The sequence below is a fragment of the Malurus melanocephalus genome, unplaced genomic scaffold (assembly GCF_030028575.1).
Source record: "Malurus melanocephalus ecotype Western Australia unplaced genomic scaffold, MMel_1.1 scaffold_256, whole genome shotgun sequence".
Lineage (NCBI taxonomy): Eukaryota > Metazoa > Chordata > Aves > Passeriformes > Maluridae > Malurus > Malurus melanocephalus.
In genome coordinates this window covers 315,801-341,374 of record NW_026623488.1, presented here as the reverse complement: position 1 = coordinate 341,374, position 25,574 = coordinate 315,801, and the positions used below count along the sequence as shown (strand labels likewise).

Sequence of the window (25,574 nt, the reverse complement as noted above, 5' to 3'; positions counted from 1 at the left end):
ATTCCCTAAGCATATGGAGCAAAATTAAATGACTGGGAATAGTCAGCATAGATTTATGAAGGCAGAAATCACACCTGACCAACCTGATAGTTTTCCGCAATGAGATGCTTGCCTCATCCTGCTGAGATGAGAGAGCAGTGGATGTTATTTATCTTGACTTCAGCAGAGCTTTTGATGCTGTCTCCCCGTAACATCCTCATTGATGAAGTACAGACTAAATAAATAAATGGTGAGGTGGAGAGAACACTGGCTGAACTGCCTGGCTCAAAAGGCTGTGCACAGCGGCACTCATCAGTATGTATAAACCAGTGATAGGAGACATTACTGTAGACAGACTCTTCCCAGTTGTGCCCAGCAAAAGGCCAGAAGGCAATGGACACAAATCAAAATACAAGGAATTCCATCCAAAAGTAAGAAATTTTTTTTTCTTTTTTTCCCCTCCCCCTACTGTGAGGGTGGTCACACCTGAACAGGTTACTGAGAGAGGTTATGGCATCTCCATCCAAGCCTGCTGGACAGAGATCTGAGCAACCTGCTTGAGCATGGGAGTGGACCAAGCATTCTCCAGAGATGCTTTCCAGCCTCAGCCATTCCAAAATTACTTCCAATCAAGTTAAACAGAACAGCTGAAAGAACTGCAGCTCAAGAGGAAAACAGCAGAAAGCAGAGTAACTTAAGACAGAGGTAATTCTAGGCTTTACAACATAATGTTTAAATCATACTGAAGAACATTTTTATTTCCTCTTGATGTTACACATGACTGTAYAATCTGTGTTGCCTGTAAAGAAAAGATGCCTTTCATGGGGTTCTTCACTTGCAACTGATAGTTAATTATAAACACATCCCCAAGCCAGAATTTGGCTGTAGATGTTTTCCATCAGTTAGATTTTATGAAATATCTTACCACTGAGTATAGTTTCCACTATCACTACAGTAAGTAAATAGATCCAATTACAGATGTTCTGTTTTAAAAATACTAATAGAAAGGAACACAGTGTAAAGCAGTAATTGAAATTATGTTCCTTTCCACAGGAACAGTACTTCCTGAGAAACGGTTATATTAGCAAACTAACATCGAAGAGACACAATTACTGTGTTGCTCTGTGACACTAAATCAAAATAATATTCTTATTTGATAACGCATAGCAACACCCCAAATCAAAGGACCCAAACTGCAAATATTTATTCATTTTTGTAACTGAAGTCAACAATTTGGATTAGTGAATTGATAGCATGACAATATCCCCAATAAATATGCGTAAACKTATCTAGAAACTCTTGAAAGGAGASGATTTTTAAATGACAATAAGTCACACACAGTCAATTTATTTAGGTAAATAAATTCCTAAGAACCTAATGGACCAATTAAGTGATTAACTGAATTCAATGCATCAAACACTAACTTCGGTGCCTACTCTCAAACAAGCTGTTTTGAAAACATTGCCCTTAAAAGAAACAAAGTTAGAGCCTTTTTTWAAAATTCTTTTGGGCACCAAAATGACACTCAAGCTGGCAAGGAAACAAGGGGAAACTTTTCTTTTGTTTTCTGTACACAAATTACMGAAGACAGTCCTCCAAGTGTAGCTAGAAAGCTTCAAAACAAAACAAACCCACTGAACAAGCTTTCTAAAATTCTACCTTTTGTTATCAATTTTAGATGCCAATCAAATGGATTGTAACAGGAAATACATTTTTACATCCTTCATTTAAAATACTCTCTTACAACATCTGAGGACAATTCACATCCCTCTATTGGGATATGACCTTTGCCAAGGGAAAAAAAAAACCCAACTCTGCAGGAACAAGCCACCAATGTTTTCCCTGAAGCCTCCTGTAAGGATTCATAGCCTTAAAAGAAAAAAGGCTTTTATGATGCTGGTCCCCMGCTTGCCAAATGAAGAGCCCCTGGGTCTGCTTGGTATCCTTTATTGCATTCGCTCAGGGATTCTGTGTGGCTTTCTTTTGCTGTCTTCCAGCAGAGCTGGCACAGCTGTTTTCATCTCCTGCTATCATTCAAACATTCTATCAGGCTATTTGCTCAACCTAGAAATCCCAGGGCCCTCCAGCAGTCCAAGCTCTGAAGGAAAGTTCAAGCACCACAAGACACTGGAGAAGCAAGGCATACCACCTCTGCTCAATACTTCTACAGGTCCAGATAATCTGCAGGTGAGAAGGGAGACACCTCTGCTGACCAGGCTTTTTACCAAAGCCACAGGAATCATCCATGAAGATAACCTCCACACACAAGCAAAGGAGCTAGCTWCATTATGGGATCATGAAGTTCATGYCTTGGGRAAAAGAAACCACCATCTGAATTTTCAAGTTCACAGTAACAGAAATACCTTTGAAATTCATGTACTGATAGCACTGACAGTGGACAAATTCCTTTTAAATGCCCTGAACAATTTGGTTTTACACTTCAAGGTAACAAGTTTAATTCCTACTTCTGTTTTACATTGAAGAGAAACTCCCTTAGGCACCAAGCCTAAAAAAGGGAGCCCGCCACATACTTGCCCACAGTCGCACTGGCAACCACTACTTACAGCTCTGGAAAAGAGCCATGCACAGGAAATTCAAATGTCCAGATAACTCATAAAATACTACTTAATATGTCTTATTCAAGCATGGCTACATAAAGTAAGCAAGATTAAACAGTATGGCAAAGAGAAGAGATGAAGTGCAAACATATTTTCCCTTACAACACCAAAAGRAAGTCACATTCATTTAAGCAAATATTTTTCTATATTGATAGAAGCCAAATACGTGGGGTAAACTGCTGTGCTTTTTTTCTGTTTGCTTCATATAAAATCACACAAGAAATCTGTGTTCTCATAATACTATCGACAAAATGCTCTTTGCTTTTTTACAAGTTGTTTGTCATGAAAACTTTAGCACTCTCAAAAGGAGAAGAATGCAATCAGCCAACCTCTGTGTGCGTGTCCTGTGAGGATACCCATCCTCAGTAAAAACAAATTTCACTAGCCTGAGTCAGCAAGCTGCAGTGCTATGTGGTAAAACTATGACACGCACCAAGAACTTAGAGACTTGTTAATTGGTAGCAAGACACAACAGAATATGCCCACTRAAAACCACCAGTATTTCCCAAACTGCCTTTGAATAGCTTCCCTTTTTGCACAAGAACTTGATGCTTCACATTGTATCTGTTCACATCATCTTCTCCTTCCTCCCTAAATTCTAAACATTTTTCTTACATTTACTTCTTCTGAGATTCAGTAGTGACAGCTTCTTCTGTACACTCCTACATATATTTTGTACAAGCTGTTAAACAGAATTAGTCCACGCTCCTCTTCCGCGTTTTTCCTGCACTCCGAAAGAACCTAATARAGGGACTTTAGAGAAATCCCAGTTTTGACCCTTACCACCTATCTTTTAACTTGTGCAAACACGTTTTGGCAGCCAGGCCGAAGAAAGATGTTGTGGACTGTGGTGATGTAGACCCTCCAAGTGGCCACAAGAAGGGTTTAGTAGGTGAAAACATGTTGCAGGCAGCACAGAGGTATGAACACAGCATTTGGAAGAGAGGYTGAACACACCCAAAGTAAACTCTATGCTGCCTTTAGCTACCATGGTGTGCCTCACAAACAGATAACCACAAAAACATTGCCTGGTATCATTTCACTGTTTGCACACTGCACAAACAATAACCCAGGTGAGTTCTAAAGGATACCATTAGCAAAAAGGTTGGCTAAAACTTGTACCTAAATACATAAAGTGATTATTTATTTACCTTAGGCATAAAGGTACGCACTCTTCATATTTCATGACAAGTCTTTATTGTAAATTCCCCCTCATCATTCAAAATCAGCATGAACAAGCTAGAATCACCCAGAGAAATGAAACCACGTGGTCTTCATAGACCTAGCAAAGCAGAAAGATTGATGTAAGCAAATTCCCTCACCTCCCCAAAAAGGCAAAATTACACCCTGATAATTCTTTCAGTTGCAGTTCACTAATTATCTTTCAGTAGGAAAGAAGAACAACCAGTTTCAAGGTAACAAGCTAAACACAATGTTTGATTTTTTAAAAATTAAATTAAAATGTAATTAATTTTTTTTTAAATTATAATTAAAAATATATTATAATTTTTAAATTATAATTAAAAAACACCAGAAGAGATACCAGGAAGAAAACAAAAGTGAAGTGGCATTGTAAAACTGACAGATTCTGGGAGATGAAATAATTCAAGCCTGAACATCCTTCCTTCACCATGTGGTAGAACCACATGGCAGAAGGAGCAAAATCATCATGTGCAGTATCTGAAGCCCGTGCCACAGAATAGGAAAAAAAAAAGGTGGATAATAAAGAAGAAATCTATTATGCAAGTGCTGATACGCTTAAATCTGGAGGCACGCTACCACTTCCTGCAGAGCTTTCTGCCAAGTACAGAATCCATGGGGAGAATGGCTTAATCCCCAGCAATGACGCAGTGTGAGGAGCCTATCTGGGACACACTTAATGCCGTCCTCCACGCACAGGGTGCACTTCCAGGAATAAAGAGTTAGTCACCATGTCTACCTCCACCACCCAGCTCTTCATCTTTTGCATATCCTGCTCTGCAGAGACAGGCATTCACACCTACAGGATGCTGCTAAGTCATGCGGGGACAAGGCATGCAGGGAACTGCTCTTCTGCAGAAAACTCCTGCAAGTACAATGGACGCTCCACTAAGAWTTTTCCTTTGCATGAATTCCCATTGCTACACCCTGCTCCTGAATGGATGCACCAATGTGCTTCTGCACACCTTCTCACGAAGGCTAGAAGGGGGCAGAGAGCATCTTCTTGCATTTACTGAGACTCAAGGGAGTCACAATGAAACAGATAAATGATTAAAACAYTGGTTTAAAATKAYAGAATCAYTGAARTTGGAAAAGACCTAGTGTCCAAATGCTAACCCGGCCACATCCATGCCTACCACTAAAGTATGTCCCCAAATGCCAGGTCCRCATGCCTTTTGAACACTTCCAGGGATGGTGATTCCACCACTSCCCTGGCAGCCTGTTCCAATGCCTGAACACCATTCCAGTGAAGAACATTTTCCTAATATCCAGTCTAAACCTCCCCTGTGCAACAAGGCCATCTTCTCTGGTCCTGTCACCTGATACCTGGGAGAACAGATTGAGTCCCTTAGGTACAGACTGACCTCCAAGTTACAAAACCCCTTTTTTCTCCTTTTTTTTTCTTAACTAAACTAAGCTTCTCTATGGAACTGTGATTTATGCTGAATGCTATAAACACTTCTTGTTAGCTCACTCCCAAAAGCTCATCTCAGAGTGGGGTAAGATCACATGCAGCAATCCCATGAAGCTCAGGAATGAGTCATCAGTCTGAAAGTTAAACAACAGACAGAATTGTAGATTCAGACCAAAGTAAGCATAGTAAAGAATAAGCCACCAGGTTCTAAATCACATCTCTGAAGAGAGCAGTCTAGAACGGCAACTCATACCTAATCAGCATTAAAAACCATATATAGGGTCACCAGGGGGATACTTAAGAGAAAAAACTCCATGGAACTTGAGGAAGGGGAAAAATCTCCCTGAAAAATGTTTGAAACAGCTGAAGAAATTCAATTACAGAACCATACACTTCTGTAGCTCGGTTGGTCAAGTCTTGTGTCCTATCTTCTTACAAGCTAGCACAAAGAGTAGGAAAAATTCATTTTTAACCAAGGTAAATAATTTTAATTAATTTCTAGTGAACTCTATTAGCTTTAATTCTACTAAAAGCAGTAAAATTTTCCTCAAAGAAGAAAAAAAAGCAATAGTGCAAATGCTCTCATTTAGTGTACAAGTGGTTTCTCCCTTTCTTCTTTGACTGAAAAAAGGTTACTTTCAAAAAATGAGAGTATATCCCATGAACCATACTGACAAGATGGCTTAAAATCTGTTTATGTGGTTTTGCTGATCTAAMTGTAAGTAATCTAGGTAATAAGTTTAGATTTCTACCAGAGCAACTGAGAGCAAAGCATGTCCCCAGAGATCTGTAGCCTGATTAGTGATAAGCTGAGATAGCACAGCCCCAGCTGCTCAATATTACACAAAAAAAGAAGTGGGCAGGTTCAGAGAAAGCTGCACATATTGGTTTCACTCCTATTAACGATTTACCCCTACTATCTCACTCACCCACTCCCTCGTCACCAAAGCATGAAATGACAGTTGCTTAGATTTAAGCTGTTCAATATTCAGCTTACTGTCATCACAGATTACAAAATAAATTAACAAAATGCCACCATTCCTCAAAGCAATTCCCAAATATCATCCTAGCTCTATGAATCCTCAGATATTTTGCTCTCCTCCTGAACTCTTCTGCTCTGTCTCCACTTAACCAGCCACAGCACCCACACAGAGTTGCACCCACAGCTCCTTCTCCTTCCCTGCTCCAAGGCACACCTAGGATCCTTATGGGTGCAGTACACATCAGGGGATTTTTTTGGCTATACATGTACATTATGGGTGACAGTACATATCAGGGGATTTTCCCCCAATCCTTCATCTGCATCTCTACCTCACTGAGCATTGCATGCCTTTAATTTCCCTTTTAGTCACTGCATGCTACAGAAGTGGGAACCCTTATCCACATCCAGTGCATGATTGCCTGAGCCAGTTTAACTCTCAGTGAAATAAAGAAAAGAGAGTGGGAAGAAGGAGAACATGGGGAATATGTCCTTCAGCTCAGCTTCGGGAACGTTCCCCACACAGTGACCCTGCTGGCTCAGGTGGAACATTCACAGATTTAATTGTGGTGGTTCTCTTCCCGCTAACACGTCAGCCCAGCCATGCTGCAGCACACGGTGCACTGACTGCATCATCTGGGCAGGGTGAACACGTCCAAGGGTCTGCCTGGGAAAGGTGAGCAGGACCTCAACAAGGAAAATAACACCAAAAATGTGTTAAGAGGATGAGTGCTCAAAACAGGGCAGTGCCATTTAAGACTTTTCAACATATACCAGCATGTCCCAAAGATGAAATACCTCCCACTAAATTTTTATATTGATACATCCAAACCCAGGATCCAACAGCTTAAAAGGAAGACAATTTTGAAGATTATAAAGACTATATCCCTTCTTTTCCAATTTGCACCTGCATCTTCACATACTGATTTTTTAAGGTARCTCAGCTTACATTTCTGTTTCATGGCTTCTAATTAGCTTATTCCTCATTGTAAGTATTTACAGCTTGGGAGCTGAAAAAGCAAAAGACTAAGTGACGAGCAGAAGGAACAAAAATTGGCTCCGCAGYATAACCACTCCAGGAGCTGCACCAYCTCACCTGCAGRCAGGATAGGAAGCAGCTTGGGAATGTCTCCTTCCTGCTTACGAATACACAAGGGGCAGTGAAAGACCACCTTCCCACCAGAGTGTGGCTGCATCACAGCCACCTCGCAGTGACTCAGAGCACCCCTGCCACACACACAATTAAGTTCTGTCAAGCCACCACTGACCACCYCTAGTGCACAGCACATGGCGTGCTTTAATTTAGCATTAGCAAAATACCAACAGCCCCTGGAGAGACTTGGATTTAATTCCACTTCAAAAATATGTTCACTGTACTAGAAGCAAAGTAGCACCAATGAATAATTATTACTAACTGTCAATTCTTCGAACGTTTTCATACCTATATGCAAAGTCTTGGAAAGGATGGCTCCCCTTTCCCAACCTGAATGCCAGAAACAGCATTTTTCTGAAAAGGAAGACCACGCCAGAATGCAGATATTAACTCTACATTTCCCTTCTAAACTGTCCAGATCCTGAGAGCAGAAGAAACAAGAATACAGTATGTAAAACTGCAACTCAAATATTTTCATTGGCCCAGCAAAATCTTCTTGCACACAGTCTTGTGAGTTAAAAAACAGATCTGCTGTGAGGCAYAGCATGTATTTCATGGCAAGAGTACAGATTTATGTTTCTGCTTCCTGGGAAGTCACTGCTATGCAAAAGGATATGATTGGCTTCATGGGTCAAGGTAACATCTACTGTCCTGAAACAGACCGAAAATGGAAAACAGATCCAGCAGCAGAAGCACACAGAGCTATCAGAAGGGGCTGAGGAGTAGGATACATCAACACCAATATATACATATATACATATATACATATATACATATACAGTTTAAATAGCACAGGCAGTGGCTTTCTTCTCCACCTGAAAACTTCACTTCTTGCTTTCCATTCTCCTTGTTTTTCAGCCCTTTGGAAACCTCACTCACAAGGGAGAAGATGTCACATTTCCCCTGGAACAAAATTGGCTCATGACACATTGTATAATTCCAAAAATACATCATGCATTAATTTGACATACTCCTGTCATAAAGACCTTAATTTCTAATATCTTCTTTTCCAGATACTATTAGAAAATTCCTCTGCCTCAGCTATATAACTTGTAACACTTTAGGAGGCAAAATATTCCTGCTCACCCCAAGATCCTTCACATGAAGATTCATAAACCTCCGGGGAAGGTCTGCTTGAATCTCTTMTTGAACACACAATGTTCTCACCCTAGGGAGCGGCTGCCAGTGAGCTGTTTTTCTCAGACAACACATTATATTTTAATCGTGTAATTCCTTTACTAATTTCTCCCCTCTGTTTCTGTGCGTTAATTTCCCTCCCTAGTCTTTGTTCCTATTAACTCTTTCGTTTGCTCTCCAGACCTCTTTACATCAGACTACCCTGCATGCTACAAATCATCTTGAATTCTGCAAAGGAGTACCGTCAAGATTTCTGTGCAATACCCTACAAGCCTAGGAGTGCTGTCTGGCAGCTGTTCAGGTAGAACCCTAAAATTTAAGTGGGACATTTTCTGTAAAATAGATGTGCTTCTGCTACATAAACTTTATRCCCTCCTACCTTCTCTAGAATTACAGCTGCTTCACTCTCGATTGTAAAAAGGCAGGAACAGAGAGAGATAGGATATACAGACACACTGAAATGCTTTATAATGTCTTCTGGTAGACAGCTAACTGTAGTCTGTCACAACTTTGTGACATTTCTAGTGAGTTTTAGGAGTTATGCACCAGCTCAGGCAAGCTGCTGTTCCATCTTCGCAACAGACCTCACCAGGTTAAAYATCACATATCTCTTGCAGGTAGCAGAATAATTATATGCACACACAAATCAAATGACATAGTGCTATGTTCTTTCACAGAATGTCTGAAAGTCCCATTCCCTGGTTTCAGAGTTTGATGGTAAACAATRTGAGTGGGCTCCAAAAACCAGAGATTCACCCCAAACTGCAAACTCATGTTGTTGACTTCAAAGTTGTTTCTCTAAATCCGCCTAAATTAAAATATCAAAAGGAAAGAATGCCTCACAGAGATAATAAATGCTGGTAACTATTTTTCATAGCCTTCAATACACACTCATTTGCACTTGTGAAAGACAATTACAAAACAGTACTCTAACTTTATGCATCACCAAACCAAAGCAGTGAACACAATGTACCAGCATACTCCCTTTGCACTGCTCTCTGTGACTGAAGAGGGTCTGGGAAAAACACAAACCAACTTTCATTTTAAAGATTTCCTTTCTGTGTCCTCTTCCACTGGTTTTTGTTAAATCCCTTCATGGCCACACTATCGAAAATCAGAGCACCATTTACTGTCATGAAGCTGCATATGCTGGACATAGAGGAAAAGCAAAGCTCTTATTTTTGAACCAAACTGGGAGCRTTGCCCAAGMGACATCAGCCTGGCTGGATTGTGTRAGAGTAGGAGGCAGGGGATAACAGTCTTAATATTTCTGGATGCAAGATCAGGAAAGAGGCAAGAAAGACAGGTGCTGTTAGCTGCAGAGAACACCTGAGAAGTCACTCCACAGCACTCCACACACGAGCCAAGGTTGATCTTAYTCTTCCTTCCCACACACCTGGGCARGCAGCCCAGCTAAATGCACRCAGCACCAGCAAGGAGACTCAGCTCTGAATCTTTATACCACATACACTGGTCAATTTGACAAAAAATACCTGTCAATCCTGCCCAGCACCAAAACAAACYCAAAAACAWACAAGGCCAAAGCATCACAGCCAAGTTTGAGAAAATGACCCTGACTAGGGGAGCAGCTCTGGCAGAAACACTGGAAGATGTGTCTTCTTCTCTTCAAATACACTCTTAGTCATGTCTTTGTCAGGAACTGGTTTTCTGCCAAGTTTGCATCATCTTTTGCACAACAAGGTATGTTTAGCACATGGTCTTTTAAAAATACCTTTTTCAAAAAGAAAGGGAAACATTTCTGCAGCTATGAAATTTAAAAACCTTCAGATTACAGACTTGACTCTGGCCTGCTTCATTACACACCTTGTGTGCAAACTTATTACAGGAAAATGTTACCTAATTAAATTCATTATGCTTTGTGGAGCTGTTTTGTTAACTTATTTAATTAAAAACTTCTCAATTTATGTAATTTATTATGGCATGACCATTGTTAATGAAGCTCACAATAGACACTGTTGGATAAATTCATGCAAAGGAGATGAAGCAGAGCAGAATGAAGGATTATGTTCTCAGACTTGGGAAGCAAAGAAGCCTGAAATAAATGGAAGTTGTGAGTGTTTGGAGCAGACAGTGCATTTATTGTAATTATTTCAGGCTGCATGCTGATTGGAAAAGATTAACATAAATAGGAGCTGCTATTGCAGATGTTTCTATTCTTGCTAGGAAATCCCTTGAATATAGGAAGCACAGAATAAAAATGTGAAGATGCTGTACTACAGAATTATAACTTTTTTTTTATTCTTTTTCTGTTCTGGACATACCAGAAGAAACATAAATAAAGCTGTTCATCTTCAGGACTTGAAGGAAAAACATCACTTTTCCCTGCTAGCATGATAAAACATCTAGATGTAACCTGACTACTCAGCAATGAGCATTTTGCACATTCCCTCCTCCCTTCCAGAAGTGCCCCATATCTACATGGCACTAGGTCACCTCCACAGGCTACACAGCCTGCAACTACAACCACAGTCACTGAAATAAAACCCACAGTAATTAACAATATTTAAGATTCCTGTTCCTCCGTTCACAACAGCAAATGGGACACATAATAATTCACATGTAATTCTGATATTTCTGACCTCCTTTCTGTATTAACCAACAGCAACATTTCCGTTCAGTCTGGAAAAAAATACATTGAACTCTTCTTTTTGAAAGTTTCCAAAAAAGTAAATCAAAATGCCCAACGACAATCCTAGAGGTGTGTATAATACCTCTCATCGTATCTACTGTGTACTTTCCTCACATCTCATAATTTGTTTTTTTGTCTCCACAGGATCACAAGTCAAAGAAATCAAAACCTAAAATAAATGACTCAGGGCAGGGCTTTTTTGGCTGCAACTTCAATCTGCTCAGGTCTATCACTGCAACATTTTTGAAAAGAAGGATTATACAACTATTCAAGCTCTTTGGTTATTTGCGGACCATCTGCATGAAGTATCCTCCACACTGGCAAAGATCAGCATGAGTCAAAGATGCTGTGTCCGTGCARTATCTGCCTGCAGGCTGAACATTTTTATTTCCTGTGGTTCTGCACTAAACATGAAGCAAAAGGATCATTTGGGMCCATCCAAACACCAACACACATCTCCATGTACTCAGTGCTCCACAGGGCACTGCGCTGCACCACCTTGGGCCAGCCCCCAGARCTTCCCCAGAGCCTGAGACCAAAGGGATTCCTCAGTCCTGTGCTTCCTCCATACTGGGTGATGCTATGTATGTAATAGCATGAATATGTAAAACCTAAGCAGTTTTCTCAGCCCAGAATAAACATCCTCTGCCGCCTGGGACTCACTGTGCCATGAGGCCAGCATCCACCAAAATGCCCCAGGGTGCTGGGCATCGCCGCTGCACAACCTTTCTATGAGATGGCCCTGGTTCTTTCCCAGATGAGATGAGGCTGCTGAGGAGGATGGGTGCATGGTGACCAGTGGCTTGAATGCTGTCAGGAGCCAGAATCCCACTGAGCACATCCTGCTCACAGCACAGACCCTGCCCTGGCCCCCAGCTACATCAGTTTCAGTGACAAACCCCACTGAGTGACAGCACCGCACACCTCATACTCCAAATCTGTCCCTCTTTTCCAATGTTATGAAACAGTCCCATCGACTGCAGCTCAGGTACAGCTTTAAAGTAAAATGTACTGGAGCAAAAACAACAGCCCTGTCTAACATTTACRGAGMGACTTTCGGCRGAGTGGATCTCACGGGATTTCTTARGCCCTTTCCAAGCCAAGCGTATAATGCCACAAGTTTTCACAAGTGGAGCTGAGGGCAGAGTTTGGGTGTCCATACACATGATTTCTTCGATTCACTGCCAGCTGAAAGGGGTCAAACACTGACAGAACACAGAAGCAATTCTACATAACAACACTGCAGAGGAAGGAAAGCACGGCCAGGGGCAGAGGGAGTTCACTGCAAATGCTGGGGTTTGAATAAGGAGGMAACAAGCAAAAATAAAAAAGAAAGAAAAATGCTGCTTCCTTGACACAGTAGGGTTGCAACAGAAATTTTACCCTATTTGCAGGGGGGAGCAAGGAATTTATGGGCACAATTACWTATTCTGCAAGTCACTTCCAAAGGACTGCCCTTGAATGAGTGAAGAAAGATCTTAATCTCCCCAGACTAACTACAGAACAGGGCTCAGCAGGAATGAAATGCATTGTATGACTGTCACTTCTATCATTTTGAGCAGAATCTCGTTTTAGTAGCCTGTCAGATGACAAGGGTAGATATGAATTCAATAGATAATACCAAAGTCCCAGAAACACTTATTTCAAGYATTTTTATATCACAAGTTGGGAACAATACCTCACTACCCTTCTGGAAATATGCTGTGTTCAAATCAGTACAAACAACATCCACTCTCAAGGTGTTTTCATTATGGTTTTGCATAAGTCTGTAAAAAACTGAGAGAGCATGCACATTTATGGACATAAATCTACTATGCCTTACACCCACATAAACCAAAGCAACTCCACCAAGCTCAGATGCAGGTTTACCTGAAACCTTTAAATATGGGTGATTCTCAAGTAAAAAAAGGAAAAATARATCCACAGTGCTAATGTGTCCAAAACAAATAACAATCTAATCACAATCTCTGTACAACCCCAGTCTCAAGTCTGAACCTAGGCACATTCCTGTGCTTTCTTCCCCTCATCAAAATCCAGCTTCTTCCCCAGCAGACCCATCCATCAGCTCCAGCAAGAGGTACAGGAAGGCCAGCTCCAGGCACCTGCACTGAAAGACTTTTGCTGTCTGCTTCATGCAACCCTTAACCCCAAAGTGTGTCAAGCTGGGACACAGAAAGCGTCCTGTGTAGCTCAAAGAGCGTGGGAAACAGCTTTTTCTGAGAGCAGCAGCAACAAAAAGGGAAGACAGCAGGATTAAAAAAAAATACCAGAAAGGTTAGGGAGGGTAAAGATTCTCATTCGTATCAAAATACTTTCAAGGAAAATGACACAAGTTTTCTTTTTATAAACTTATTGCAGTTCTGTGTTTTATTATAATGTATTCCCCCCTTGATTGGAAAATGAAGAGATGTTGTACTTAAGCCTTTTGAAGACTCTTCTGAAAATACTTTACCTTCTTATTCAGAATGATCATTTTCTCCTGAGAAAGGAAAAGACTTATTCACCTCCTATTTCAGACCTCCTAAGCCTCTCCTAAGAATTTTTTTCTTTGTTGTACAAACACCTCTAATGGAATTCATTCTTTAAACATTCCTTAGGTTCAGAGGAAAATTAGAACAAAGTTTTAGAAGTAWTGGGGAAGCAAAACAAAACAATGGAGAAATGTCTGGCAAGTTAGAAAATATAAACCCACATTGCAAAACGTCACATGGGGACTCCCTTCCCTCCATTGCTGAGAACACTGAAATCTCATCCACCCATCCTTYCCTATACCATGCCACTCACTAAGGRAAGAATTGAGCTCTTTTGCTCAGTAAGGGTTTGGAAAAGTCCTCCTGTAGTCCTCAATCACAATCTYGAAGGCCTGATGAAAACAACAGCAATTGAAAACACCCTCAACTTACACTGACAGTATTTATGGTAACAGTTTAGAGTGCAGTAAGCATAACTAAATTTGGTGGCAGCAGCTACCAAAAATTTGCCWTCATTCCTTTTTCACCCTGGACCAGCCACCCATCCTGTAAAGAAACTGCTTTTACATAAAAGCCCAGCTCTTGAACAGACTTTTAAGGGATGCCCATCGCTGCTGACAGCTGTGAGCCCACTCACTCTGCTGTGAGCCCAGAGAATGAGCTCCTGTCTGATGCCTCCCCGGATGCATTAGAACAGCTTGTGGAGCAAGGAGCTCCATGACTTGTCCTCTGCACCAGGGTTCATGTCTCAGCCTTTACAAATCCTCAGGACCTGTGCATGTCCAAAACACCCCATTTCCCAGGGCCCAGCAAAACGTCTCCATGGGGCTGCCAAGAAAGCAGCTGTAGGCTTAGCAAGGACATGCTGTAGTATTAGTGGTGTGTTTTATCTTTTAYCTCTCACCAGAAGTTCAAACCTTAAAGGAAAGGTTTCTGCAGGTTCTGATCTTTCTGTTCTACATCTCTTCAGATGAGAATTCTTAAAAGGGTATTTCATCTGGTGCGTCCCTGCTAGCTCTTTACGGACAGCACTTCCCTCTCTGTCTTCCCGAAATCCTGACACGCAAACCCAAGCTCAAAAACACCAACCCCATCACATCTGATGAATCAGTACTGACAGTGGCTGGTGCTTTTTCTTACTTTGTTTGTTTGCGGTTTTTTTTCCTATAGGGGCAAGGAAATCAAGTTCACCCTTTAAATGAACCAAGGGTCAAATCCGTAATGAAAAATTAAAAGCTTTCACCATTACGGAGAGCTCCAACACAGCATAGGGATGCAAGGTGAACTTTGCAACATCCCACAGAGCCCCTAAAGGAAAGAGAAACACCCCAAAGCTGTGGTCKGATGTGGCCATAGGTTCCTCCTGTCCTTGTGGTGAGGAGGTTCTTGGGGAGCCTTGGAACACCCACATCCTTCTGCAGCACTGGCACTGAGACACCAACCCCGCTGCTGCTGCCAGGCTGAGGGCACCCCACATTCAGCCCAGTGTTGTCTTTGCTTGCTGCCACAATAGTGAATGGTGATATTCTCCTTATCACATCTGAGGAATAGTGATTCTCTCTGACCTGAAGAAGTGCAAGCTGTGGTACAGGAAACAGGTTTCAGTTTACACAGACAGGCTTTTTTTCCCATTCTGGTGTGAAAATGTTGAAAATAATGTAATTATTTACACTGCATTTGTTTTGTAAGTGAAGACACAGATCACTTGCTTTTAATTGCTTTTTTCCAGGTTCATTCTTTATTTAGTAAGAAATATAAAAAATCATTTGAAAAAGTAATATATTCAAGAATAATAAAGTTCARGTGCGAAATATTTTTAGAGGCAGCTTTGGCACAACTATTAAGTTGTCAAATAAAACCATCTAGTCTAAGTTATACCAGAAAAGGGTCAAAGATTATTGCTAACTTCTCAGATTGAAACTGTTTCCAGGAGCAACTCTTTCATCCAAAATGCTGCTAGTTAACTCCAAGAACAGTCATGTAAGAGTGAAAACAGTGAACCTGAGTGGTATCAGCAACAGTAAGAAGCCCACCTCTCACCAATCTCCAATTCTCCCTACCACAAACTTCCCATCTCTGCAGTCAGCCTACTCTGCATCCACTGACCACAACAAGCTCAATATCTGTAATTAAAAACATACATGGGTTTTTTTTTTTTTCCCATATGGCAACACTTCCCTGATAGCTGATCCTTAAAAATTCTATCTTCCTCTGTCAGCTATGGTATTTAAAGTCACTAAAATGTTACCTTTACCTGCAACTGACTGSTCCGAAATGCAGAAACAACATCAGAAGGGCTGAGACCAAATGCTTTTAGAGTCAMATTAGCTCTTCATACACACATCACATCTAGGTTTACAAAAATGTCAATTCTACTACAATATCAGTATTTATTAAACTCAACAGTCTAATTCCTTGCCTTAAATACTTTTAGAAGAAAGGAAACAATATAACTTTCAAAAAATAATTTGAGGAAACTGTGGATGCATAGGAAATGGAGGAGGTGACTTGGAGCAGCCAGGTGAATGGAAAAATATGTGAGGTTACAGAATCAGCCCCTAGCTCACCAATGTCTTACATTAATTAAGAACTGCTCTGCAAGCCTGATAATACTGATAATATTTTAGTCTCCCTTTGCAGATGTCCAAGCATTTACTCGGTATTCAAAGCTGCAYTCCACAGCTTCAAGAATCAGAATTTAAAACTAACAGATTTAGCTCACAGATTAAAAATTGCTTCAATGAAACAAGAACCAAGACACAGTAACTCCAGCCAACAGGATTCCTTTTGGGAGCCCACAGAACACCTGCTTTGCAACTCCACAGCAAGGGGAAAATAAAGGACCTGTGCAACCTGCAGTGTCCTCACTCACCTTATGTTTTTCTAATGATTTCCCAGTTAACTCAAATGWCCATAAGCTTTTTAAATCCATTTACTTATCATCAAAGCATTGCTTGCCAAGTCATGCATGCCACAGTGAAAAAAAWACTAAGATGACAGCGCATGGAACTGACACTGCATAGAGATTGTTTCTGTCAGGGAAGTTCTTTGGAGAAAGGACAGGATCTGTCTGTAAAGTATGTTTGTGGTGGTACAGTCACAGGGAAAGTCCAAAGTGGAATGGTACTTTAATACAAACTAATCCTGAAAGTAATGTAAAATGTATTTTATTGGATCTGACCTGTGGTCAAATTTCATCTCAAGAAAGATCCTCAGCAYGACAGCTTTTTACATGGAAAAAATAAATAGGGCATTTGTGAGCTGAAATCAGCAACAAAGGTGTAATAGCAAACATCCCCATGGCTTGTGAGAAGGGGCTGATCTCAGACAAYAAAGCCTGAATACAAGAGGGTACATCAATTATTGCTGCACAAACCAGGCTGAAAGAACAGCACACAGCTGATATGTTCAYAGTTGTACACCCAGCATGACAATGGGAAGGACTGAGATGGCATCAGACAATACAACAGCATGCATTTCAATTCTTAACAGATTCATGCAAATTTTTTTTCTTTTTTGCTCACAACCAAGGGAAGTTGTAATGCTACTGACACTGCACAGTTGACTGGTGTTTTTTGATGTAACAAAAAAAAAAAATCTACTATAATTAACTGGTTGGCTCTGTCCATTTTGTTCCACATTGCTGCCTCACACTTGTTTAAAGAACAGAGAAAAATTTGTTCAAAATTTGTAGCAGATAGTGGGAAAAAAAAAAAAGTTAAGCTTGACTTGCTCAGATTAGGTGGTATTTGTACAGATGGAGCACCTGCCATGACTGGCAAGAAGAACAGTCCTGTCGCTTTGCAAGAAATATTTTTGGATCAAAAGTTATTGAAATACCATTTGTATCCATCAGGATTGTTTCCTGAGCCAAAGATTTAGGTTTCTTGCACGTCTAAATCCTGTCAAGTCCTACTCTAGCAAAATAAGTATTTATAGAATCATGGAATCATTTAGGTTGGTAAAGATCTTTGAGTCCAACTGTTAACTCAGCAGTGCCAAGTCCACCACTAAACCATGTCCCTAAGTGCCTTATCTATACCTCTTCTAAAAACATACAAGCATGGTGACTCGAACACCTGTTCCTATGCTTGATAAGCATTTCTGTCAAGAAATTATTCCTAACACCTACTATGCATCAGAGATGCCAATAAGCATACCAAATAATTGATTAAAATGATGAGCAGAATACATATACAGTATCTTCTGTCAAAGGGCAAAACCTGTGAAAGATTCTGGAAAGAGAAAATGACCAATACATTTTCTGAACTGAAAGTATTAACCTTTCAATGACAACAGTCTTGCTTATAATCAAGAATGGGATGAGAAATCTGGTCTATAGGGACATGACATTTCAGCTCTGCAGCCTCATAGGGAAAGAAAGGATTGCCTGGACTCCATGCTGTCATCCATGTGCTGCTTTTCAGCCAAAATGAAGATGTTCTTATTCTATTTGAATTGTGTGCTTTCGTTAWATGCAGTGTGTGCAAAGTGACAACTAAAAGTCTGAGAAATACTGTGATCTAAAGTTCGGGGAGTTCTTTCACTCTAAGTGAGAAGATTCCTGAAAACAAAAGTTTACCACTTGTATCTCATTTCATAACATGATGGAGACCATTACTCTGAAAAAGGTTCCAGTTTGGAATCTCTCGGCTTTAAAAAAAGAGATGTCCTTGCAGCAGCAGAGTGCAAAATGGCACTCCCACCAACAGAACAGGATCAGGCACACCCAGAGAACCAAAAAGACTGAAAATGAGTACTTAGAAGCAGATCTCCTATGGTACATGCCTTCCCTTTTAGTGCTTGTGCAGGCTGGGACTGTAACATATTCACAAACAGTAATACTCTATTACAATCTTTGTTAAAAATAGACTCTTCAAAAGTCACCAATTCTCATGTCAATGGCTTGGTGTCAACAAAGCTGGAAACAAGGGCAAAAGGGACMTTCAGAAACAGTATCACACTATTTGAAGGCTGCAACGGCAGAAWTGCCCTATTAACTCCATTTTTGGAGAACAGAACTGAAGGTCACTCTTCTGACACTAATAGAAATAATTACATTTAATAAAACATAAGAATCAAGATAAATTTTAAAGACCATTTGCAGTACATCTATGGAAAAAAACCCAACAAAGGCAAACCCAGCTCGAGCCAAGATTTACTATAAAGACTGACCCCTGGATTTACTAATGTTCAGTTCCATGAATGGTCTCCTCCGTTGAGGACTTTCCCTCTTCTGCAACTTCCATATTTGCACATATTGATTCTATGATTTTTGGTCCTGGAAAATACCTTTTTTTTTTTTCTAGATGAAGGTAAGTACAACAGAACACCAGCATTTCCAAATAAATCATCAGAGTGAAAAAAAGCATTACAGAAGTGTTTGTGGAAACATAAAAAAAGGTTGTCTTGGGTTTTTCCCTTTTTTTAAGGAAAGAGTGTATTTAAAACAATATACAAATACTGCTATGTGAAGAATTAAAAAAAAAAAATCATTGAAATGTAAGTCTGAAGAGATTTTACATATTTTCTTTACCAAACATAGAATACAAATGGGTTAAAAAGCCAAGAACTAAAACACCASTGACTTAAATTTATTTTGGTTTTAATGTTGGTAAGATGGAGTTTCATCACTAAGATATATAACCAGCACTGCTTGCTTAACCATATATGACCTAGCAAGCAATTTCACACAAAATATTTGTTGCAGTTACTCTTTAAAGAGAAAGAATTATTTGTCTCTGCTCTTAAAGGCAAGGGTGTACTTGCAGGAATGCAACACTTTTCACCTAGTGTTTTTCCTTCTCTTTTAATTATAATGCCTTTACAATGGCAAATACCATGGATTCATTTGAATGCCCAAAGGTTTCACCCTTTTGCTRCAAATTATTCACATGCACATAAAAATRTATACTTTKTAAGTATTACAAGAACACCTTGCAYGRAGCAAATTCTGCCAAAACAACATATCTGTAATCTACATGACGAAAATGGCCCTCACATACTTTTCATATGTGCAAGCATATGAAACATTTCAAATGAGATGCTGAATACCCATTATCTTGACATAAAAATTATCTCCAGTGAATACAGCTGYAAAAGTGTGTAAACCAGTTTTGGTAAACTGAAAAAAATGCTCCCTTTAAAACCAATGCTATGATTTGTTGGAGGAAGCAACTCTGACTGAAGTAAATTATAGCACCATTAAAACTAACAACATCCACAAACYAAACCTCTTAAGACAGCCTGACACCTAAGACATGACATCTTTAAAAGCACATGCCCTATTAACTGAGGTTGTGCATCCACAGGTTGAAGTAGGAACATGCAGCGACACCCCAGAAGAACACTGTGTGTCAAACTTACACAATTTCAGTAAAATACCGGCTTTTGTGTAAGTACCACAACAGACAGGCAATATTTTCCAACTGAAAACTCCACAGAAATTTTAAGTCCATTCCCTGACCCTTTGGTCCCTTCCTGTCCACCTTCTACTTTYTTTATGTATTGTTTCCCTTCCCTTACTTTTTAAAATTCTGTTTGTCTCTCCTTTTACTGTCACTTGAGAACTGGACTTTTCATTTATTGTTCCTTAAATAATTAAATAGTCTCCATTTGCTTTCCTGCTTCCAAGCCAGAGAAGCATCCCATTTATGAGCTGTCACTCACTTCTGTCACCTTTAATTTTTTTTTTTTTTATTAGCATACCATTATAGTACTATTTGGTAAGCAGAGATTAACTTTTTTCTTCTTCTCAAAGGATAAGTTAGCAGCTTTATGAAACTGCTATTAATGAAGTGCCAAATTCATTTAAAACACACACACTAGCTAGTTGAATTGACCCTGCAAAGCAGAGGTAAACCTTAATCAAGTACATCAAGATCTGTAGCGCTAATTTTCATCTCTGTTTAAGTAAAAAGTCTAATTATGCAGCTCAGTGTATCTCTGAAAAGGCCTTTTACCGGCCCCATTTCCTCAAGAGGCAGTTTTTATCTCTTTTCTGTCGATGGAGCTGAGATACAAAAAGCCAAATTCAATTCCTCAGCAAGGATTCTGGTCTCACCGAAATCAACCAACACATCTGTTCTGAAGGCCCATGGCAGGGCCATGACAAACCCATGGCACAGCACGGAGCCAAGCCAGAGGGTGGCACGGCCCTTACCACATCAGCTTCCAAAGTCAAACTACTCAGATCAGCCACTACTTCCTCCCTGTTCTCCCTTATTTAGAGGGACTTCATCTGCTCCCATTTATCTACCTCTCTTTTTTTCATCCCTACAGAAGTTCATACCCTCCACAGRAAGAAACAMCATTTTAATTCAGCAACTGTTGCYTTTTCCTTGCTGATRGCAAACAGAACTAAGGAGTAGGGATGATCCTTATGGTAAAAGGATTTCCCCTTGTCCATTGTGGATGCCAGTCAGAAATAAGCCAGCTTTTAAAAAAGATCTGCTTGCTGAAGSTCCTCAGTGGAGCATTTAAATACCCAGGGAGAGAGGAATAAAAGGTCCTTTCTTGCTCAGTAAGCACTGGGTTTACATTTCCAAGTTTAAACTAAGAGTGTAAAGCAAGCGGGTGCTGGATCCAGGTGTGGATTAATCTACAGGGACAGGCAGGGCAGGTCATCAGTGGCAAGGGCAGACATAGACACCAGCTACCCACACAAACCTCCATGAGGCAAGCTCATGCATCTTTAAGCACCATGAAATAATGAGATCCACCTCCAGGGTTCCACAGAAATTGTTTTTCTGGCCCATGAGCTCTAAGGAAGCAGTGAGTAAAACTGACACCACATCAGACTCTTCTTCCCTCTGGGATGCACCCACAAGTCCGCTGTACATCCAAACTGTGCCAGAATGACGGAAGCACAGAAACTACTTATGAAAAGAGCGGGACTGAAGCTGGAAGTGGAGAACAAATTCACCAGAACAACTCTAAATTTGATGCTACTTCACCCACAGCACATTGGATTTAAGAGAAAAAGATATACTTTGCTCATGCATGTATTCACAGATTGTAATCCCTTTAAAATTACTTATTGAAGGCGATGAGAAATTCCTGTATCTTTTTTGCTTGTACTTTCTGTAGACATACAGACATTTGATTCATACCAGTACTGAAGTGCTCTACCAAAACTACACTTTCTGGAGGTTACTTTTAGTAAATAAAACACTAATTTTAAAATGCTTGGCCAAACAAGCCAAAGTAAATGTTATATATTCTATGACCTCAAATAATTTATTCTTTGCTCAAAATACCATCATATTGAAGTAAAGTTATGTTTAAAACTGTTATAAGTTTCTAAATTGCTTCACAGGAGTTTTCTCTAAGCTTCTGAACAAAGTTTACTGAACGAAGCAAAATTCAGGATATTATTTTGCTAGCCACAGAACACTAATTTAATTTGCATTCTCTAATGAGCACTGATCCAAAGACCATGTATACAGATGACAAGGACAGCAGCTACATGAAAATCCTGTTAGTCATCACAAATGCAATATTCTACTCTGAGAGGAAGTACCTTCCTTAGTTCATCTTCTGATTAACTGAAGTTGCAACAACAAATATTTCTATTCATATTCCTTCTTGTTTAAATCATTCACTTCATTAAAAAGTTTAGAACCTTCCTGCCAGTGAGCCATGTATCTACTCTCATAAATATTCCTAGTGAAGTGACAGGAAATATCCCTAAAAGCAAGACTCAGAAGTACCTTATTATTTAACTGAACATCTAAAGGTGCTTTTGAAATGAAGCAATACATTTTTTCTGGCTCTAGACACTTGAGTTAGYACTTCTGAATRCAGCTGCATTTTATAAATTCCAGCTCTCCTGCCGGGAGGATATTTCTTTAGCTGACATATCATGCACTTGCTCTGTTACTCCAGTTACTCTAATGCTGTTTCACTGTGAGAARGAAGAATTTCCTACCTCCCAAAAGATTTGAAACACGTACCCATAAAGCACCTGGAAAAGACAAATCACACCCATACCCTTAAGACTTGCTGTTTCATTTATATATGGCTAAGCTCTCATGGACTTTATYAGCTCAGGATTGGATCCAAAGCACAGACTTATATGCCTATTAAATGATAGTTCTTTTTCAATTAATCTCACATCTGAGGCAAAACACATTGATTCTTGATAGTTGCAGGTACAAGCCTCATTCACTCAGGCCCTGATCTCCAAGATGCTCAGCAGCTTCAACTCGCCCTAAGGCAATTGAAAACTACAATCACAYAGGAGAAGCTCATTTTGGTTGGACTGAAGTCAGCACAACTTTTACTGCAGACCTCAGGGGAAGGCAAGATCAGGGTTCACTGACACAGYCAGCAATAGCTGAACAAATGCARGAGATCTGGATTTAACCTCACATTYTTCTCTTWCTGAAGCCCAGAACGTTTCATTAGCACCACTGGGCACAATCCTGCGCGGTCTCGCACACTGAAACCCTCTGACCATGGGCCTGATCCTCTATCTTGAGTCATCAGAGTATTACCTGTAGAAGGAATCCCACAGAAACCCAGGCAACTTGCACAAGCAAGGGCTGCCGCAATCACAGTTATGATTAATTCTGAGCATTTCTACTACCAAGAAACTAAGCTAGAAAATTAGACTCTGAACATAGAAAAGGTTTTGCAAACTGAGTTAATGTTACAGATTATTTTCTTTCCCTCTAAACCAAACTAGAAGCCTATCCTTTTTTATTAAATCACTAGGAATAATATCAATAGGTAAGCCATTTGAACACTGTGGTGTTCTATGTCAAAGCCTTCAAGCTACTGCTTTCAGTAGGGCGTGACACACACCCGCCAATTTAAACATACAAATTATTAGACAGGTTACAAGAAGAAATTTTTGACAGGTCTTTTTTGGCAATTAAGAAAAGTCTACCCCAGTCATAGTTTTCAGCTTGAAGAAGTGCCATATTCCTTTCCTTGCCAAATCGGTAATGTTTTCTCATGGCTTYTATATTATAAATAATTGCAATAATCTCAAAAGCATTAGCTTATTTTGTCATTTTCATATCTATGCAAATAACTCTAGGATTACTTCTTGGAGGACAGCACTAAGTGTTGTTTGCCTGGTTTTCATTCTGACTCTCTAAGTAGTTGGTCTATTCATGCTTTTCAACTTATCTGGCGTTTTCATTTTGCAATCACACCGTTTCTGCTATCTAGGGACAATCAGAAAGAMTGAGTGATAACCTGCAGCCTGAATCCCTTTCACGTTTTCTAACTGGCACTCTAAAATCTCCTAATTTTTGAAGGCAGAAGCCAAGAAGGAAAGAAGAATTCTCGCTGGCACATCTGAGGCATTTTCCAAATTTTTGGCGAGGGAAATTCTGGACGTGTAGCTTGCCAGAAAGGCGAGAGAAGTGCCCGCGGTTCCCACAAACACACAGTACCCAGTACTCGCTTTCTGCAAGGGATCACGACATTTCCGTGCGGGCTCTGAGGTCGCGGCTGTACCCCGCCCCGGGTGCCGTGTCGCACGGAGCCCCCCGCAGCCGCGGGACTCCCGATCCCCGTTCCTGCCCCGAGCCGGGGACAYCCCGCACATCTCCACGGTCCCCCAGGGCAGCTCCAGCGCCACCCGCTCCGGTGCCGCCCGGTGGCTCGCCGGGCAGCGGGGGCGGCGCCGCTCACCTGGGCACAGCAGGCACCACCGCTGCCATTTGTTGCTCGCGTTCGGAGGGAGATGCCCTCTTCCCCCCTCCCCCCCGCATCGTGGCCACCGCCGCCCGAACCGCAGCAACTGGTCCTGCTAGGTCTCAAAGTGGAAAAATCCTACGGCAACACACACGGCGTCTTCCCACGCGTCCCCGCCTCCGCCGCCCCCTCTCGCCGGCAGCCCCGCTCGGCGCCCCGGCCGCCGCCCGACCGAGCGGAGCGACCGACCGCCGGCAGCCCGCACACGGCCGGGGAGGGACAGCGGCCGGGCACCCCGGGAACACGCTTTATTTCTATCCCCCACTTTTCTGTTGTCGCTCCGGTACGGGATCGGGGGCCGCGGCTCTCAAATCCCTCGTTTGCTTCCAAGCGAGGCGGTGTCAGCCCCCTTCCCGCAGCCTCCGCCTCTGGATTCCCTCCCCATCTCCCGCTGTCTCGGCGCAACCCCGACCCGGTCACCCCCCAGCACTCACGGACGCCGAGGTTCGCCAGCGGGGGCCGGGGGTGGGAGTATCTCGGCCGGCCCTCGCCGCTCGGTGCCGGGCAGGGTGGCACGGCACGGCGGCAGCCCCTCGGAGGCAGCAGCGCCGATCGCCTTCTCCCCGCTCCCTCCCCGTCGAGTTTCCTTCCCGGCGCTGCCGCCCCCCGCCCGCAGCGCATCCKCGGGGCGCCGCAACTCACATCGCGGCGCCTTTCCCGCAAAACTTCTCGGCGTGTGGCCCCGGCCGCTCGCTCCGCTCCGCTCGGCGCAACAGGCAGCGCTGCTCACCTGGCGCGGAGCCGCCGCGCCATGGGAGCGCCGGGCGGAGCCTGCGGGCGGCGGGGCCGGGGCGGCGGGGCCGGGGCGGCGCTGATTGGGCTGCGGGCGGCCGAACCGCACCGCCCCCGCCCCGCGGCTCCGCCCGGCCCCCGCCGCCGCAGTGACACTAATGAGCGAGTTCTTCCCACAGGTCTCCTGCCTGGAAGTGCTGACAGATCAAGGCAACAAATTTCAATTACAAGCCCTAATTTGTGTCCGCAGAGCGTTTGTTACCCATGTCAGTCCTGCCTGGCCCATCAGACGGGGCAGAACGTGGAGGAGGAGGAGGAGGGGGAGAGAAGGAACGCATCTACAGAAAGGAATAGATTTTTTTTTTCCACTTAAAAAAACCCCAAAACAAACCCCCCCCCCCCCCCCCCCCCAAAAGAAAAAAAAAAAAACTTGGCTGATAACTCGGATTTAAAAAGAAAGGCGAGGAAAAGCCCCAGCCCCTTGCCTGCGCGGTCGGGAGGACGGGAGGGCGGCCGGCGCGGCGGGCCGGG

The 25,574-nt window shown here is 41.9% G+C and overlaps 1 protein-coding gene across 1 annotated transcript in view; it reads right to left on the bottom strand.

Moving 5' to 3' along the window:
* Positions 1-25,060, bottom strand: part of LRRC3B (leucine rich repeat containing 3B) — a 44,510-nt gene extending 19,450 nt beyond the window's left edge. Inside the window, exon 1 of the mRNA XM_057375713.1 lies at positions 24,954-25,060. The gene's annotated coding sequence lies outside the window, so the exon portion shown is untranslated. The remainder of the gene's footprint in view (positions 1-24,953) is intronic.
* Positions 25,061-25,574: the final 514 nt, after the last annotated feature.